General features: G+C 40.3%; 4 long non-coding RNA genes across 6 annotated transcripts; 3 read left to right on the top strand and 1 right to left on the bottom strand.

Moving 5' to 3' along the window:
* The first annotated feature begins 1,805 nt into the window (after positions 1–1,805).
* LOC143109040 (uncharacterized) lies at positions 1,806–5,976 on the top strand. The gene is made up of 3 exons (XR_012983797.1): positions 1,806–3,428; positions 4,225–4,362; positions 4,641–5,976. It is a non-coding gene; the product is annotated as an uncharacterized LOC143109040 (long non-coding RNA).
* Positions 5,977–12,970: 6,994 nt separating this feature from the next.
* Positions 12,971–14,384, bottom strand: LOC143109042 (uncharacterized). The gene is made up of 2 exons (XR_012983800.1): positions 14,049–14,384; positions 12,971–13,555 (listed from the first exon to the last, which is right to left on the bottom strand). It is a non-coding gene; the product is annotated as an uncharacterized LOC143109042 (long non-coding RNA).
* A 901-nt stretch (positions 14,385–15,285) lies between these two features.
* LOC143109038 (uncharacterized) lies at positions 15,286–17,575 on the top strand. 2 transcript variants are annotated; one of them, XR_012983794.1, is made up of 5 exons: positions 15,286–15,626; positions 16,342–16,427; positions 16,696–16,783; positions 16,887–17,110; positions 17,291–17,575. It is a non-coding gene; the product is annotated as an uncharacterized LOC143109038 (long non-coding RNA). The 2 variants fall into 2 exon arrangements; XR_012983793.1 differs by having other exon boundaries at positions 15,292–15,626; positions 16,887–17,575.
* Positions 17,576–18,028: 453 nt separating this feature from the next.
* Positions 18,029–20,175, top strand: LOC143109045 (uncharacterized). Of its 2 annotated transcripts, none has more exons than XR_012983803.1 (3): positions 18,029–18,105; positions 19,846–19,905; positions 20,115–20,175. It is a non-coding gene; the product is annotated as an uncharacterized LOC143109045 (long non-coding RNA). The 2 variants fall into 2 exon arrangements; XR_012983804.1 differs by having other exon boundaries at positions 20,112–20,153.
* The last annotated feature ends 98 nt before the right edge of the window (positions 20,176–20,273 follow it).

Below are 20,273 nucleotides of genomic sequence, written 5' to 3'. Positions count from 1 at the left end.
ATGTCGCCTTCTGCTTCTCAGCATGCGTCAACACCGCCGCCATCTTTGTACAGGGATCTGAATCGCTAAACTAGTTCTCCTGTATTGTCAGCGTTACCTATTTAGCGACGTTTGGCCATCCCCAGCGATAGAAAACCTTTTTAGCGATTAGCGACAAATTTGGGAACTTCTCACAATGATGGCAGATCGGCTTCTTTGTTGTTGAAACGTAAGAAAATCACCTTTCTCATGGCTTTGTCATTTATGAATTCAGCTACATCTCGTTTGCCCATGGCACTGACCCATGATTATAAAAGTAACGACTGGCGTAGCCTATGTAGTAGCAGAGGTAAATGTTCTACAGATCTACAGCAACTTCTGGTGAGATTACAACTTACATGAGTAAACGAGACGAGGGGTATGTGGCCTCAACCAGAGCCTGTCTACGAAGAGCCTGTTTACTTTCATTGTATCGAACCTGGTTGCAGTTTACTCATTGTTCCTCTAGGGGCCGCCGCTAGCTAGTGCAGAATGAATGGGAGTCTATGGGGCTAGACGGGTAAAATGTATCTTTATTATCGTCTTAAGCTTAGTTTTCTGTAGACTCAACCATAAATACATGCCTGTCAGTTGGAACAACCCAAAAAATTAGATAATTGCTTGAGATTTTGACGATTTATGGTGATTTTATTTTCGCTAGATCTTTGCCCAGATTGACGCTAATGCATTATAGAGGAGTGGATCACTGAAGCAAGATGGCGTCTCGATTGACGCATTCGTTCCAATGAACAGCAGTAGTCAAGGCGACATCTAGTGTATATATCTATGGGTAACGCCCATAGATATATACACTAGATGTCGCCTTCTGCTTCTCAGCATGCGTCAACACCGCCGCCATCTTTGTACAGGGATCTGAAGCGCTAAACTAGTTCTCCTGTATTGTCAGCGTTACCTATTTAGCGACGTTTGGCCATCCCCAGCGATAGAAAACCTTTTTAGCGATTAGCGACACATTTGGGAACTTCTCACAATGATGGCAGATCGGCTTCTTTGTTGTTGAAACGTAAGAAAATCACCTTTCTCATGGCTTTGTCATTTATGAATTCAGCTACATCTCGTTTGCCCATGGCACTGACCCATGATTATAAAAGTAACGACTGGCGTAGCCTATGTAGTAGCAGAGGTAAATGTTCTACAGATCTACAGCAACTTCTGGTGAGATTACAACTTACATGAGTAAACGAGACGAGGGGTATGTGGCCTCAACCAGAGCAGAGCCTGTTTACTTTCATTGTATCGAACCTGGTTGCAGTTTACTCATTGTTCCTCTAGGGGCCGCCGCTAGCTAGTGCAGAATGAATAGGAGTCTATGGGGCTAGACGGGTAAAATGTATCTTTATTATCGTCTTAAGCTTAGTTTTCTCTAGACTCAACCATAAAAACATGCCTGTCAGTTGGAACAACCCAAAAAACTAGATAATTGCTTGAGATTTCGACGATTTATAGTGATTTTATTTTCGCTAGATCTTTGCCCAGATTGACGCTAATGCATTATAGAGGAGTGGATCACTGAAGCAAGATGGCGTCTCGATTGACGCATTCGTTCCAATGAACAGCAGTAGTCAAGGCGACATCTAGTGTATATATCTATGGGTAACGCCGACCACAACAAATGAATCAAAGATGGCCGCCAATCCGTAGTGATTTTAGGAGACCGGAAATGGCCTAAAAAAACCCGCAAAACAGCGCCAAAAAGGAAGTGGCGGCCAAAATAATATTACATCCGTAGTGGTTTAGGACTACCATTGGAAATGCATGGGAAACGGTTTAGGGCCGTTTAGCTAAAGAATCCCCGCCGCCGGCGCGGGGAGTTGCACCATCGGTTTTACTCCGCTCGCAGTGGCTACCGGTTTGCTCGCTTGTGTCAAGCAGAACTTGCTGCCCATTATCTGTTACAGACGATCATGGTCTAGGTTGCATGGGAAACTACTGGAGGGAGGTAGTTCTTATCTTGTTGCTTTGTATTAGAGCTGGTTGTAAAGCCCACTCGTTCCTGCTGAATGTTGAGATACATGTCACAAACATGTATAGCCTACTAGATGAAGACACTTGTTTTGCTATTTGCCTGTTTTTAGCTAACAACTTTTCGGTCACATTGGCTGTGTTAATAGTTACAGGCTCATGGAGTAGCCACTAGGCTACTGCTTGTCTGGAGGCATAGGGTGAACTGAAGTCAGTGTAGGCTAAATATCCCGTGAATCACACTTGAGCATTGCAAGCGGCCATGTTATATAGACGTGACATTTCTGATAAATCAGGCTTCCAGTCCTTCGTGGTTCTTTGGTAAAGTTTGCTTGGAATTGTGTTAACCAACGTGTTGTCTATCCTAAGTTGTTTGTCACTCAAATTTGCTTCAGTAGCCAATGTGCCTGTATTCCGTGATTTGCGTGGGTCCCAGCTTGTAACTTCTAACACGTTAACGTTACATACATCTCTTGCCACTTTGTTTGTTTTAGCAAGCAACTAGCTTTCCCTCATTGCAGATGGCTAATGGTTAGCCTACACATGAAGTTGGTACTAGGCTACAAACTGCTGCCGTTTGCCAAGGGTAATTGTATAACGTTAGCTAAAATTACCTAGCCTACTGTTTTGATTTTAGTAGGCTATTGACTATAGCCTACTCCTGCTAGTCAGTGTGTGTGTCACCGTGGGCTATGCAGTGGGTTCTAGCTTAGCTTGTAGGCCATTTCCTGCTACATGATTTTAATAATAACTTTACGAGTTTCTATCTCATTAAAGATAAGTAGTAGACCTACATAACAAACAGCTAACCAACTCAGCTGCGTTCTACAGCTAACGCATCTACATGTTGCTGACTGCTTACCACTTTGCCTGTTTGAAGAATATCGGCGTTTGATTTGTGATGAGAACAGTTTAATATGCATTGCGCTGCGGTGTTCATGATGCTAACCTTTAATGTACACCAAGCTGAACTGTCATTCGGCCAGATTCTGTGCCGCAACAATCTGGTATCATTCTGATCCAGACATGCACAAATATGGAGTCCCAGTGTGTGTGAGATGCGGAGTTGAGGTCAGTTACCCCCACCTCAATGCCGGCTTTGGCTGTAAGGCAGCTGATGCACAGGAGCTGTTGCTCTGTCGCTCATTGCTAAGAGGGCAAGGAAGGAATTTTTTCTCCTTTAAAGTGTTTGGGAGTTTTTTTTTTTTCCGCCTTCCTCTGTGTTGAGTGCCAGCATATTAAAGCCTTCCCTAGCTGACCATGGGAGCACAGGTAGGGGAGAGTGGGGTGATTGGTGCCAGTGGGGAAGTTGTGCCACCCCCTATTTCTAGGAAACTATAGAAAAAATTGGGTCATGTGACCACACATTTTTGAAGACACAGCCATTTCACTCATCCTGCAAAGAAGAGAGCCTCATTGCATGACAGGTAAGCACATTTAAGTTGAAAAAACTGTTTTTTGCCTTTCAAAGTAAAATTTCTATGATCATGTTTTTTTGATTGTTGTGTCAAAACAGTTATAGACAAGTTTGAAAAGATTTCACACATGTTTTAGTGCTTTGGTAAGCTACATTATGAGTCTATACAGCTAGCATGATGTTAGCTCAAATCTGATGGATGATGCATTTTTTCCAAAATGGTGGGGTTGGGGTGATTTGTGCCAAAGGGCCTGGGTTAAGTTGTGCCAGTGACACAACTCACCCCCACTTATAAATGTTTTAAACATTATTTTATTGTAATTGTGCATTTTATCCTTACATTTTATCACTAAAACTATGTGACAGTCTTAATTTTAGACCAAAAATAGAAATATACCATCATGCTACAGAGTTATAAGAAGACAGGCAGGGCATACTGTTTGGAGAAGGAGCTGGCAGAACATATTAAGGCACTAGCAGTAATGTTTCACGGTCTAAGTCCCATGAAATGCTGTGAACTTGCTCTTGAGTACGCAAAAAGAAATGACATCGATATCCCTGCCAGCTGGATCAGAGAGGAAAAAGCAGGTTTGGTTATGTGCATTTATTAATAAAAAGGGAAAGAAGTAAAAGGGAAGTTTATCAATTATTTCCCAGGAATGCTCATGCAGATAAGAGAAGCAAAATTGGGTACTTATTTAGAGCGTATAGCTTCAACTTATCTAAACACAAGGGACTCAAGGGCTCAATAAGGGACAATTTAAGAGATATGCTAATAATACTAATAAACTTTTAATATTTTCTAGGATGTGATTGGTTTGGAGCCTTTAAAGCACGCCGTCATTTGTCATGCCGCACTTCTGAAGCAACCTCTGTTGGTAGAGCTACTGCCATTAATAGGCACAACGTGGGGGAGTTATTTGATAACCTAAAGTGATGGACAGGTAATCATATGGCTTTGACATGTCAGCCCCAGAAAGACACTCCTGTGTACAGGACTCTCTCTCTCTCTCTCACACACACATGCTCTCTCTCTCTCTCTCACACACACATGCTCTCTCTCCCTCTCTCTCTCACACACACACACTGACCAGGAAGCCTGGGAAGGAGAGGGGGAACATCATCTCTAGGTAGTAGCAGAGTTGACATCTACACAACCACATCCAACCACCTAAATCTGCTGTAAACTTCTCTGATCAACAAAACTTTAATCTCATTTCAGGTATGACTTCCCTCCACACAAGATCTACAACATGGATGAAATGGTGTGGCAACGGAAAATGACCTTTGATGTGCTCATGTGGCGCAATAGGCTTGTAGAAAACTGGCCTTTGATGTTGTAAAATAACTTTAAATAAGTAATTTTGTATTGAATTTGTCTAGCTTTTATAAAGCATTACTGTGTCTGAGATCAAAATATACTGTTTTACTTCAATAATCTATGGCACAATTTACCCCAATGGATTCTCTTCAAAGGCACAACTTACCCCGCACCGGGGGCAAGTTGTGCCACAAGACCACTTTTTTTCAGAAAGCTATATCTCTTAAATACTATATTTCAGATCGAAAGTGATTGTTCCCAGAGATGCACCACATCCTGAAATATATGTTCATATTGTAGTTGGAAGCATTGCTATCATGGCCTCCCTTTAGTCACTTTAAGTCACTTTAAGTAAAAACTGGCACAACTCACCCCACTCTCCCCTACACCAGCGTGTAGCGTGAACCGCGTTCGTGCCCGTGTCTCTTCCCCAGCCAGGGACCGCGTCCTGGTTCTCCCTCACCCCTCTTTCCCTGGATTGGTGCCACCACCCATGGGGTCACCCAGTGTTTCCCATACATTGACTTATTTGTAGCGGCCTACCACAATATCAACATTGACCACCACACAATGATTTTCCAGGTTGTATTAAATTGCAAACCAACCACCACAATTGGAATTCAATTCTGTGGGAAACACTGGTCACCGCATCCTTCTAACAATGTTTTCCAGATCACACCCAGGTCAATCTTCTCTTTCCGCTCTTCATGTTTTGCTCTTTACAAACCCGTTTGCGTCATTTTTTAAGGTGTCTTAGTTGCCCTCATCTTTGGGCTGTATACACGGATCCTGCTGACTCCTGCCTGCACAGTGTCTCCTGCACGATCCCCCCCCAGAGTAATTTGGCTGAGCATCACAGTCCCGCCCACAGGAGTTTCTGGAAGTAAGAATTCAATGCAATTTCTCCATTGACAATTCGGGTATAAGCCATAAAAACTTAACTGCACATGGTAGACTCAAAACCAGCTACGGCTGTACTAAGCGATTGTGTATGCTCATATAGACTCCAAAAGTTCACGGGGCACTAACCTTGTTTTGAGATAAATGTCTTTTATTCAGGATGTCTTGGATAAGTACTTCATTACCCACAATCCCACAGTGATGCCTCTGATTGGTGGAAAGGCCGTTAAGGTCATAGTTTGAAACTTTATCAGCGAAAATTATTGACAAAGATGGCGGAGTCTTTTACTGCCTATGGCGAAATTCTTAATGTGATTAAAAACTTTCTTGACGAATATTGGTACTTGTATCAACAAGGATTGTGGTTTATATATAACACGAACTTAGTCAGGGCCAATACACCATCAAATAGAACACTGGAAATGCTAGTTTGAACACTTAACTTTTCAGTTAGCCGACAGGCTAATAATTAGCCTTTTAGACATTAGAATGTCATTATAATGCTGCTAACATTAGCCTACATGCTGCAACACAGGTATGAAATATATTATGTTTTAGTGACCTTGTTGTTTCTATGAATATGAATTGTTGTTTATATGAAACATCAACTTAGTCGAGGCTTGAAAAGCCCGGTATATCCCCATTAAGTACTTAAACCTTTGAACTAGCTAGCTAGCTGATAGCACAGGCTGGATGCTACGACACTGCAGTAAAATGGTTAGAACTAGCAAACCGTCCATGCCCCCGTGAATCTTTCACTGTTTCAAGGACGACATCAAGAGTGTCCAAAGGGGTGAAAACCACTTTAAATCGGGTCACATTATTGACTGTTGTGTGTCGAGGGTCAGCTTGTGGGTTTTGTAAGGGCCAGCATGAGGGACAAGACCTATCAAACCTACGAAGTTGTGTGGTGAGTTTTGCAGGGAGGTTGGTAATGCTAGTTAACATTAGCTAGGCTACTGTAGCCTTCATACTGTACGAGCCATATCATCAATCATTAACCTAGAAATACTTCTTCGTACATTTAATGAACATTTTGTGTAATAATTCACAGCAAGTTAATAAACTGAATATGGTGGTCCAAGAGCAGACCATGCACCGGTCCATGCATCAGGATGGCAGTCAGATATGAAGCACTGCACAATGTTGCTAACGTTAACGTTAACCGGTTTCACACACACGATATAAAATACACGATGGTAAATATAACATTCAATACCAAAACACTATTATTTACACGATTACTCCTGAAATAACTGCTATTAACTATATAAAAAACATTGTTTGGAGGAAAGGGTTCGCGTGTTGTCCCCGGTTGGAAACATGGTTGGAAATGATTTCGCGCTGGTCCAGTGTTGCCAACTCTTGCGAGACAAATAAGCAACTCTCACCTCAAAAAGAAGCCCAAAAGAAGCCCAATGCCGCTTTAACCTGCCACAGCCTTAACAGCGCCTATTTGTATAATGAGTGAAACAATTACTTTCCAAAGCCAAAACTATCATTTATTTTACTTTGTATTTAAACATTTGCCCCCCAAAAATTAGGCTAAATTAAACTCATTGCAAATGTAACAACATAGGCTACACATTCGCACACGTGTGTGTGAGAGAGAGGTGTGTAGGCCTATTCCTTCCTGTGTGGTTTATTACGAATATGAATCAAACCGTAACAATAAAAAAAAAATCAACAATAAAAAAAGTGGACCAATAGGCCTAGCCCACATGGCAATTATTACCCTGGCCTTTATTTGTTCGAATAAACAATGCCCCTGGCTATTATCAGAGGCCCGGCTATAGAGAATATAATCTCGGCCATAATTTGAGGATTTACTGTATGGCCATAGGATCTGAGTATTCAGGGTATAACCTACATTGAAGACAGGTATTTTCTACTCCTGCATTTGTGAAAATAATTCCGTTCACACCTGATGATGAAAACAGCCATAGACCTGAACTCATTGATCAGACAGGTGACCAAATTCCAAACCAACAAGGGAACAGCGTCAAGCAATGCAAAACGCCGCAAAAGCCTTGGACAGCTGTAGCGATAGTCTGGAAAAAGAATCCCCATCCCTAAGCCCAGTCCCCTATGTCAGTTGGTCTCAGATTTAACTAACCCAATAACCCCTAACCCACAAATTGTCCAGACCAGTACTGCTTCCCAACCACCAATCAGAATCAACCAAATTAACAAGAACAACAAGAATTCTTATTTGGAACACTGGAAGAAAGAAACAAAATTATAACACAAACTAGAATGTTACATTGGCATACGAAAAGACTATCAATTGGCAGAGTATCTCCACACTGTCAGAGATACGAAGCAGACAGATCCTCACCAAGTACAGGCTGAGTGACCACAGTCTAGCCATAGAGAAAGGCAGGCACAAGAAGTCATGGCTGTCCAAAGAGCAAAGGACATGTGGTCACTGTATGACAGGGGAGGTAGAGTCAGAGGTGCACTTTCTGCTACACTGTGACAAATATCGGTCCCAAAGAGACAAATATTTCACCATTTTGAACAACATCATTCCCAACTTCACAAAACTGGAGGAACAGAAAAAACTTGCTGTAGTTTTGGGTGTGGACACCAGCACATGCATACTGGCAGCCAGTTATGTGTCCTCACTCCATAACCTGAGAGAAGGCATTACTTAAGATAATCACCCCACTACCTCCACCCTTCAACATAACACTGCTCCCCAGCCCCAGTCTATTACACCATGTCTCCTGTTTGTTTTGTTTTGTCCTGTCTTGGTTTTCCTATGGACGTGTACAGACAATGGTCTTGTATGGTTGTGACGTGCTGTGTGTGTGTGTGTGTGTGTGTGTGTGTGTGTGTGACGGAAGTGTAACAATGTTTGTAATGTTTGTACATGTTTATATCATTTTGTATTTGTATTTTCTTTAATTATTATTATTACTGTGAACGCTTTGGCAATGCATCATATGGTGTGTCGTGCCAATAAAGCATATTTGAATTTATGTAGGTCAAGAGTGGCGTCACTGACTCACTCACTCTACTCTACTCTACTCTACCTCTCTACTCTACTCTACTCTACCTCTCTACTCTACTCTACCTCTCTACTCTACCTCACTCACTCTCTCACTCTACTCTACTCTACCTCTCTACTCTACCTCTCTACTCTACCTCTCTACTCTACTCTACCTCTCTACTCTACCTCTCTCACTCACTCACTCACTCACTCTACTCTACCTCTCTACTCTACTCTACCTCTCTCACTCACTCACTCTACTCTACTCTACTCTACCTCTCTACTCTACCACTCTACTCTACTCTACCTCTCTACTCTACCTCTCTACTCTACCTCTCTACTCTACCTCTCTACTCTACTCTACCTCTCTACTCTACCTCTCTACTCTACCTCTCTACTCTAACTTTTCTAATTTCACTCTCTCTGCCTCTCTCATTGTCATTCTGCCGGGGCCCCATTGGATGGCTTGGGAGACTCGGTCCTGGTGGGTCGCTGTGTGGGTTTGGCATTGGTTGGGTCCTGTGGGTTATCCATTGGCCCTGGGCCCCCGTTGTGCACCCCCCTCATATGCTCATGCACATGCCTTGTCCTGGAAGCACACAGCACGCTTAATCTCTTTTAATTGCACTACATATTAGGTGACATTCATAAAACACAAACAAAACTACAAAACAGGCTAGGGTAAGGGTGGGGTGCAGGTAGATACCTCATCAGGTGTCTATCTGCATGCCTCACTTATTTTAATGCACACATTACAGAGGAGGCATACATCTTACACAGGGTAAGTGTGGTGTGCATGGGGAAATCCTGACATATATTCACCATGCATGCCCACTTCTTTTAATGCTACACACTAGATAGAGCTCTCAACCTAGCCATTCACATACATATTTAGGTCAAGAGTGGCGTCACTCACTCACTCACTCACTCACTCACTCTACTCTACTCTACTCTACTCTACTCTACTCTACCTCTCTACTCTACTCTACCTCTCTACTCTACTCTACCTCTCTACTCTACCTCTCTACTCTACTCTACTCTACCTCTCTACTCTACCTCACTCACTCTACTCTACTCTACCTCTCTACTCTACTCTACCTCTCTACTCTACCTCACTCACTCTACTCTACTCTACCTCTCTACTCTACTCTACCTCTCTACTCTACCTCTCTCACTCACTCACTCACTCTACTCTACCTCTCTACTCTACTCTACCTCTCTACTCTACCTCACTCACTCACTCACTCAAATTCAAATATGCTTTATTGGCACGACAAACCATATGATGCATTGCCAAAGCGTTCACAGGAATAATAATAATTAAAGAAAATACAAATACAAAATGATATAAACATGTACAAACATTACAAACATTGTTACACTTCCGTCACACACACACACACACACACATACACACACACACAGCACGTCACAACCATACAAGACCATTGTCTGTACACGTGCATAGGAAAACCAAGACAGGACAAAACAAAAACAAACAGGAGACATGGTGTAACAGACTGGGGCTGGGGAGCAGTGTTATGTTGAAGGGTGGAGGTAGTGGGGTGGTTATCTTAAGTAATGCCTTCTCTCAGGTTATGGAGTGAGGACACATAACTGGCTGCCAGTATGCATGTGCTGGTGTCCTCACCCAAAACTACAGCAAGTCTTTTCTGTTCCTCCAGTTTTGTAAAGTTGGGAATGATGTTGTTCAAAATGGTGAAATATTTGTCTCTTTGGGATCGATATTTGTCACAGTGTAGCAGAAAGTGCACCTCTGACTCTACCTCCCCTGACAGTGACCACATGTCCTTTGCTCTTTGGGCAGCCATGACTTCTTGTGCCTGCCTTTCTCTATGGCTAGACTGTGGTCACTCAGCCTGTACTTGGTGAGGATCTGTCTCTGCTTCGTATCTCTGACAGTGTGGAGATACTCTGCCAATTGATAGTCTTTTCGTATGCCAATGTAACATTCTAGTTTGTGTTGTAATTTTGTTTCTTTCTTCCAGTGTTCCAAATAAGAATTCTTGTTGTTCTTGTTAATTTGGTTGATTCTGATTGGTTGTTGGGAAGCAGTGCTGGTCTGGACAATTTGTGGGTTATTGGGTTAGTTAAATCCGAGACCAACTGACATAGGGGACTGGGCTTAGGGCTGAGCTCTTGGGATTTAAGTGCTTACAGCACGCTTACTCTCTTTTAATTGCACTACATATTAGGTGACATTCATAAAACACAAACAAAACTACAAAACAGGCTAGGGTAAGGGTGGAGTGCAGGTAGATACCTCATCAGGTGTCTATCTGCATGCCTCACTTATTTTAATGCACACATTACAGAGGAGGCATACATCTTACACAGGGTAAGTGTGGTGTGCATGGGGAAATCCTGACAGATATTCACCATGCATGCCCACTTCTTTGAATGCTACACACTAGATAGAGCTCTCAACCTAGCCATTCACATACATATTTAGTGAATGCACTAAAAGAAAAAGCACGACGAGCATTTTATGCAATAAAAAGAAATTTTCATCAAATAGATATACCAATTAAAATCTGGTCCAAAATATTTGACAGTCATTTTGCCAATTGCACTTTATGGAAGTGAAATATGGGGTCCACTCAGTAAGCACGACTACTCAAGATGGGACAAACACCCAATCGAAGCCCTGCATGCTGAATTCTGTAGAAATTTGTTACATATCCAAAGAAAAGTACCCACAAATGCTAGCAGGGCAGAATTAGGCCGATTTCCACTATTGATTAATATCCAAAAACGATCACTAAAATTCTGGATTCATCTAAAATTAAGCCCTCAAAATTCACTACATTTTAAAGCACTTAAATCCCAAGAGCTCATCCCTACTGTGACAAATATCGGTCCCAAAGAGACAAATATTTCACCATTTTGAACAACATCATTCCCAACTTCACAAAACTGGAGGAACAGAAAAAACTTGCTGTAGTTTTGGGTGAGGACACCAGCACATGCATACTGGCAGCCAGTTATGTGTCCTCACTCCATAACCTGAGAGAAGGCATTACTTAAGATAATCACCCCACTACCTCCACCCTTCAACATAACACTGCTCCCCAGCCCCAGTCTATTACACCATGTCTCCTGTTTGTTTTGTTTTGTCCTGTCTTGGTTTTCCTGTGGACGTGTACAGACAATGGTCTTGTATGGTTGTGACGTGCTGTGTGTGTGTGTGTGTGTGTGTGTGTGTGTGTGTGTGTGTGTGTGTGTGTGTGTGTGTGTGTGTGTGTGTGTGTGTGTGTGTGTGTGTGTGTGTGTGTGACGGAAGTGTAACAATGTTTGTAATGTTTGTACATGTTTATATCATTTTGTATTTGTATTTTCTTTAATTATTATTATTACTGTGAACGCTTTGGCAATGCATCATATGGTGTGTCGTGCCAATAAAGCATATTTGAATTTATGTAGGTCAAGAGTGGCGTCACTGACTCACTCACTCTACTCTACTCTACTCTACCTCTCTACTCTACTCTACCTCTCTACTCTACCTCACTCACTCTCTCACTCTACTCTACTCTACTCTAAAAAATATCCGTTTAGTGATAGCTTGATTTCAATTTATTTTATATTAATAAGCTACATTATTATTGCAAATATCGTATTATTAATAATGATATATTGAGTTATTGTTAATGATTATAATGTTGATTGTAGGCCTTTACATAGCCATATACACAACGCCTATGCATATTACATAGGTTGATTAACTATTGAACTATAAATGATGTTCTATTGATTAACAGTTAGTTAGAAAACAATTACAATATTTGTTTTTCAGATGGCTATGATAAAGTTGGGTCGTAGTCTTTTATTTGGTAGTAAATCATTTGTAAACTATCTAAAAATGTACTTTTTATAATTAATTGATGATAAATGATTGCATCAAACCTTTTTTTTAATGGCTATTATGAAGTTGCATCTTAGTCTTTTATATGTTAATAAACAATTTGTAAATTATCTAAAAATGTCAATCTTATAATCAATTGATGGAAAATGACTGCATGAAACAAAATTTTGGGTGGCTATTATGAAGTTACATCTTAGTCTTATATTTTAATGAACAATTTGTAAATGATCCAAAAATGCTGTATTTCAAACTGATGGGATATACCTGGAGCAAACAATGTATAAACACATTGAAGTTGTAACTGGTGTTCATAGTTCTGTACTTAACTTATGACTTTGCCGATTAAAGTCAAATATTGTTAAATGACAATAGTGATAATGAAAACAATAACACTTTACATACACTGCAATTACAGATGCTTAACACATTGTAAAGCATTGTCACACATCACAATTGGCTTTAATATCAAGAGATATTTATTGAAATCAAAACTTCTGATCCATCAGAGGAGGGCAATAAGCAAATAAAAATTAAACAAAAAACATAATAGCTTAAAAGGCTATCAATCCTTCATTGCAACACCACAGCATAAACAAAACAGGGTGGTGGGGCGAGGGGCACTTACTTCTGCTGCCTCTTCAGACAATCAGACAGTAAACATGAACACAACATGAATGAACACTGCTTAAACATAAGAGGGTTGTTGGCGGGGGGCTTACTTCGGCTCCCTCTTAATGTAGGGTATGAGATTGCCCTCATGTTTGAGTTTTGCTATCTCAGCTCTGACCTGTGTATCATTCTCAATAAGGTCTTCACATTTACTTAGAAAATCAGAAATTTTTCCTCTTTTGTTGTAGCCTGCCAAAAGCTCCTCAAATTTTTCTGGTGAAGCTATAGCCAACTCTGGGATAGCTGCTTTTGATCGAACGGTCACCTCTGTAACACCAGCAATGGTACACGCTTCCCCAAGTTTTTTTCCACGGTTGTAAGCCCGCAGAACCTTCTTGTACCTTGCAACGATGTCTTTTGGACTGGAAGCTGCATCAGTAAGAAATAAAACAAATAGAGATTAACTGGACTGTGAGATGAGACAAAATATTGTTGACATTAACATGCATCACCCATAACTTGACCATGCCTAAGCTGGTTAAGAGTATTTTGGGTATTGGATATTTCAAAGTGGTAATATGGTGGCAGCATGGAGGGGAGTGTCTCCAGGACGCTGGTTTCACTGTTAAGCCTTCATGAGGTGTCGTGGGCCTAACTTAACGAAACATCGGTGAATGAGGGTGCCCACTTGATAACCCCAATGACATGCCACATACTATATACTGCTGTTGGATGGGCCATTTGTCTTGTGTTTGTGACCATTTGTTGGTGGATTTGTGGGTAGCGTGCTTTTTAAAGTTAATTTTGAGTAGGGGCTTCTGAATGTGTTTTTACCTTGGATTTTGGCACAAGGGATTTTAACTTTAATCCTGTGTATTAATGTAATTGTTTTTGTAAACAGGAGCCCTCCCTTATGACTCACCTCTTTGTCCACATTCAGGTTTTGCGGACTTCTGTTCCTTCTTGTGCTTTTTGCGATGCCTTGCTTTTGCCGACTTCTTTTCCTTCCGATGCCTTTTGTCTTTCCTTGTATGCTTTTTTTTGTAACGCCTTTTCTTATGACTTTCATCGTCTGATGACAATGAAGAATTGGAGGAAGAAGAGGAAGATGAATTACTGGTGGAAGAGGACTCAGATGATGACTCAGATGAAGTGGTGTGGTCAGAAGTTGTGGTATGGCATATCTTGTCTGAAAAGAAACAATAAGGAAAGGGGACGGGAAAGTTTAATCAAGTGAAGTTTAAGTGAGAAGCTTCAGTACTCACATACTGTACATTTTGTCAGGTACAAAGGTGTATCCCAGCTAACACAGTTACGTCGCCGTTACGTGGCGGTTACGTAACTTTATTACCAAACATACGTTGCCGCCACGTAAGTTCTAACGTTGCCGACACGTGCGGGTGAAAGACGCGATTACGTTGACGCAACATATTTTGGCAACGTTTCTCGCACGTAACCTCCACGTAACCGCCACGTCGCGGCAATCAAAAGACATACTGGCGACATTGTAGCAACCTTCCTGAGAAAGGTTGCCATAATGTCGCCAGCACGTTAGGGCGGATCTGCATGTGCAGTCCTCATTTGCCCTTTATAGAATCCACAAAATCTAGTTGTCTGAAAATAGACAAGCCACATTCATATACCTGCATTTGGCTATAGTGGCTGTTGCTAATGTTGACTCCAAGCCTATTCAAGACAACTGTACTAACAAATATCAATTTATTATGACTGCCACGCAGCGAAGCAGGTGCGGTCAGAGTTATGAGAGTTCTCATTTGCCTTTAATAGAACCCACAAAATCTAGTTGAGAGCCTAGACAAGCCACATTCATGTTTTACCTGCATTTTGACTGATGGCTGTTGCTAATGTTGAGCCTATTCAAAAGAAAAGACAGCTGTACACTAACAAATATCAATTTATTATATTTTATTTAAAAAAATCAATTTTGCGGATGGTCTTCCACCTGCCGTTCCATCCGACCCTGTGAAGAACAAATAAAAGAGAACAACAGGTAAGTGCATTTATATTAATTTTACATTCAGTCAAAAGTCATTTTACATTTAGTCAAAACTTAAATAGGATATGCCAATAGCTGGTTATGCTAGACTTTTTGCTGCTGCTGGGTCATTACTTCGCCCTTGCGCTTGTAGCCTACACTGAAAAAAATGGAAATAGGGGGTCTTTGATTTGACACAAATTAATTTGATATATGCAACATGATTGTTTTATATTCCGCTTGCAAACGTGTTTTAATTAAGTAGATTTCAAGAGATAATTTTGAATGCTGGATGTAGACATTTTTCTTGTGTTGATCGAAAGTGAAAATGTTAAGTTCAGACATACTCCAGAGCAGCAGGTGGCTGTAATGTGTCATTAAAAAAAATACATAGTAGTAGAAGAAGAAGTTTTTGAAGCATGGTTTGACCGTTAAAGTTTGGATATCTATCATCAGTGACTGAAGTGGAAGAGAGAATGGCAAATCGAATTAGCCTACTGAAGGGTAAGTTTATCAACCTTATGATCATGTTATATTAGACGATAAATCTCCTAGCTGTTTTCTTACAGTATTACAGCGTTGCAAAGTTGACCCTTGATGTCTTTGTATTATTTTTTGGTCCGTTTCTTTCTACCAAGTTAACGTTAGCCTAACCAACCAGTTAGCTGCATCTGTTGGGCGGTTGGAAAAATACATAAATCATAGTAAAGCTAAATTGGGGTTGGTTTGGTACAGTCCATTAATTTGATCACGTTTGAAGCATAATAAGTTGTATGTGAGTGAAAAGCCTGTTAGCCTGTGTGCGCCAAGTGTGTTGCCAGCAAATGGCTGCCTAAAAGCAAGCTAGCATAGCCATGTGGACAAAAAGCCATTTGCAAAGTTACATTATAGCATCCAAAAACGTTTAGCCCTAGGAAGTTGTCTCCCCATATGATGAAAATATGAAATATAAATATTTTGATTTGTTTGTGCAGGCAAAAAAACAGGCAGTACAGTGTACGCATACAACTTTTTTGTTACTGAGTCTAAGATGTAGTGATGTTACTGTTTGAAGTCACTGAAGTTTGATCTTTTATTTATTTATGAATTTACTGTTGATAAAATGAATGTCTTATACACCAATAAATGCCTGTTATGCCAGATGTGTGGTGCAGTATGCGTATGTTTTGTCTGGCACTGTCGTATGAAACTAATTTTCTTCCTGCTAATCTTATTTCAGATCAACACGGAATTTCAAAAGAATCACAATTGTCCCACTTCAATCCAAGTTCCTGTCTCCAAGCAATGATTAAGCAAATTACTGATGTGAGTAATGCAGAGTTTTAATCATGCAAACCTTACAGAGGCTAATATTTTTGATCATGTTGATATTGATACTTCTTCACATATTGTTCTATTATTATTCTATTATTCATCACATCCTAAAATTTGTGATGATCTCGGGAAGAATAAAGTATCTATCTATTGTATTCGTCTAACTTTTTGTTTCTTTTTATCATATGGTCGTTTACAACAGTGGCTGACTTAAATGAAACTTGGATTAACGTGCTAATCAATAATGTTTTTATTTCAGTGTGATATAGATGCTGGCCGAGTGTCTCCTGAAGGGACTCTGTATCTACACGGGGGAAGATCCTGAAAACTTTGTGCAGGAATATGTGGTATGTACATGAACATGTCTATTTTTCACATTCATTTCTCAATAGGGCTTTGTTAGAGGGTCTCATTTTCTTACTGTTATGTGCATTTGTCTGCCTAATTCAGGTCATGGATGAAGTTGAAGACAACTGTTGAGGTTTATGTCCTGAGAGAACATGAGGACATTGGGGTCGTACTCCAAGGAATAAAGTTTTTGACAGATCTACATGGCCGTTAGCTGTCACTGATGATGTCGGAGTTGATAACCTCATGTACCTGCCCGTGCTTAGATACACCTTTGAGGCATTGTAAAAAATCTTCATGGAGCTGGATGAAGGCAAACTCCAAAGGTTGGTTAAAGAACAACCTGTTTCAGTGAATGACTTTCCATTTTTATTTTTTGAAAAAGAAATACTGTTTTTACTATGTTGAAACCTGAAAGGACTATCAATGGCTGAGTGACCACGGGTCATGAAATCTTTTTGTGGATGTTTTTTATTATTATTAATTATTAATTATCTTTATTTTAGGAACTAGAAATGTCACCTTTTGGTCAGTCATCTTTGAATCTGGTCCATCAGTCTTCAGGCCTGATCTCTCACTTTCTTTCTCTTCTCTCCCTCTCTCTCTTCCCCCTTCTCTCTCCCTCTCTCCCCTTCTCCCTCTCTCACTTCTCTCTCTCCTCTTCCTCTCTCACTCCTCTATCTTTCTCCTTTCCCTGTGATGTTTGCTGCACTTTTTTCCATTTGTCAATTGCTGGATAAAAAACAATACTGTGTATTTCATGTTGCTTTCAATAAAAATTGACTACTAAACTGACTTGACTCTTTTCAGTAAAAAGATATATAACAGATGTCTGCAATTCTAGAAAGAAAGAAAAAACAGTTAAAACACACTGTTCTGTTACTATAGGGACATAAAACTTTAAGAGTTTATTTTTTTAGCATTAATAAATGAAGTTAGAAGTACCTTTTACAATCTATTACTATTGACATGATAAAATTACTTTTGCATTACACAATACATTGGTATTACATAAATATGAAGGTATTATCTTCATTCAACATGATTTTTTTATGTAATACGATGTGATTTCAATGTGTAGGTTTTACAAGAAACGATTAACTAGAACAAAAGTGTAAAAATTGTGTCAGCTGGACACATTCTGATTATGTGGGACCGATGTACACATTAAAATCATGTAAATTCAAGGAACTTTTTTTTTCAGTGTAGATCAGAGTGTGAGGATGCGCCGACGGCTATCAAGTCGCGGAAATAGTAGGCGAGATGCGGATGGTGTTTCTGTCTTAAATATTATAATTTTGTGTGTTCAGATAGCCCACCCGTAAGTATTGATACTGCTCCTTTGTAAAGTTTAGTTCGTTATCAGTCTGTGTTTTTTTTAGAAGCATTATTGAGGATTGTAAATGCGTTGATAGAACGCGAGAGTGAAAAATGGTCGCGGTATGATCCAGTAGCCTATGCACATTTAATAGGCTATATGACGTCTCACAGTTAGCCTACTTTATTAACATGGAGATATCATCTTGTGTTGATCCACCAGCATGTTGCTGCTAAAACTGTAGGCCTACAGTATATTGCTGCTATAGCTGTAATGCTAGTGAAACATGATTTGTTTTTGGCTAGGCTATCAGCTTCATTGTTGCGAGTGTTGTAGCTTGTTGCACAAAGATGTCTCGCTTAGAAGGTTAGCCTTGTTTGGCTTGAAGACGAAGACGAGTAACTGCACGTCTTGTGAACAAGCTTAAAAAGTAGGGCATGGATCCGCATATCATTTTGAGGTGGTGTACAAAAATATGATAATGGACTTGCACAAAAGGCTCAGTGCATTCGTTTGTTTCAGGTGGAGCGTAACTGTCTTGTAACGGCATCTTACACTCCTACACTGAATATCTTGTTTGCCCATTAATATAAATTTGAACACACGCATAAATCCTTAATCGTAACATGCTGATTTACTAGGTGCAACACCCAACCGGGTCCGTAGACGCTAATTGCATTAACAATAGCGGCAGGTTCAAACACACCTGGCTCCACCGGAAAAGAAACGTAGGCTATTAGAGCAATTTCGTGCAAGTATAGCCAGTTCCCTAATAGTCGGCATGTTCTTTTAATTGATTTGGAGGGATATTTATGCCTCTCTCGTTTCAACTCACCTTTAAACTTTTGGAGTGGGCTGCAGGGGCATGTTTTAGGACCTCCGCTATCAGCAGCTCCACGTCCTTCTCTCCCAGCCCTGGCTTCCATTTCATGATCGCCTCTGTAATAAGATTGGATTCGTGATGACATTTCAGACAAATTAGTCACTTTATTTTTCTGAAAGCATATTACTCCATGAACCACAGCACAGGCCAAAAAATGGGCGTGTCACCAACACTCGGGTAGCAAATTCTCACTACACCCCACCCAAGCTATTTATCTCTGGAGTATATTTTTGTGTGATAGTAAGTTGGAACTTGTTGCTTTGTGATTTCAACAGCCTCTCAAGTAGCCTTCTCATTAAAAATGAAAGGGATTGTATGGATTCAGATAAAGTGCACAGCTAACACATTTTGGTTTGTAGAAAGAAAACTGAATAAACTCACCAAAACTGTGTTTCCTGAAAGCATACCCTCTAGATGTAAGTCAAACCCCCTACATTGTTGCCAAAATGCAAAAGCCGTCGGCCATAGTAAACAAACTGTTAAATGACATCTAGAGGGTATATGCTTTAAGAAAATATATAGTGGTTTTATCAGTTTTTCTTTAATGATATAAACCAAAACATATGTATATTAGTTATCTTTCATCTGAATCCAGACAATTTAATATAGTATGAATGAGAGTGGTAATGGTTGGTAATCCACGGTGTTGTTCTGCTGTAGCCACAAGGACTTAAAAATCTGTTAAAATCACATAGCTATAAGATCGAATTTGTTATCATACAAAAATATACTCCAGAAAAACATAGCCTTTAGCTATACATGAGATACATGTGTACAGATGTGTGATGTCAACATGTCTTGCACTAGGCTATTTAATTCCCTATCAGGTCTAATTCAAATTCAGTGTTGTTGCATTTCAGCAAAAGCACAAGAGTGAAAGTCTTTGGTCCCCTTCAACTCCTGAGCAGCAACAACGGCAGGTAATAAATTCAAAATATAGTAAAGATAAAGTGCCTCTGTTAAAGAGAGCAGTCAATATATTAGTAAATAGATGTGATGCATTGAAAGCATTCCATAACAAACATCCTCCAATACAAAGACAAAAAAGCAGCCAGGGACACTGAAAGAGATTTGTTTGCACATATTTGAACTTACGTTTAATGGTACTGCCCACTGCTGTGCCAAGCAGTGGCATCTTCCCCTTTTTCCCCCTAAGGCTGTAGCTGCTCCACACATAGTTGGAGGCCACAGAGCACAACACCCTCCTCACACACTCCCCAGGATTGGACCCACCAACGAGGCTCAGATGGGAAATCTAAGGAAAGGACACAACCATGGTTAAGGCAAG

The sequence above is a fragment of the Alosa pseudoharengus genome, unplaced genomic scaffold, assembly GCF_046254945.1.
Source record: "Alosa pseudoharengus isolate Yale_2024_CS ecotype anadromous, Long Island Sound unplaced genomic scaffold, YU_APseudo_1.1 YU_APseudo_1.1_scf_66, whole genome shotgun sequence".
Classification (NCBI taxonomy): Eukaryota; Metazoa; Chordata; class Actinopteri; order Clupeiformes; family Clupeidae; genus Alosa; species Alosa pseudoharengus.
This window is presented reverse-complemented; position numbering and strand designations above follow the sequence as displayed.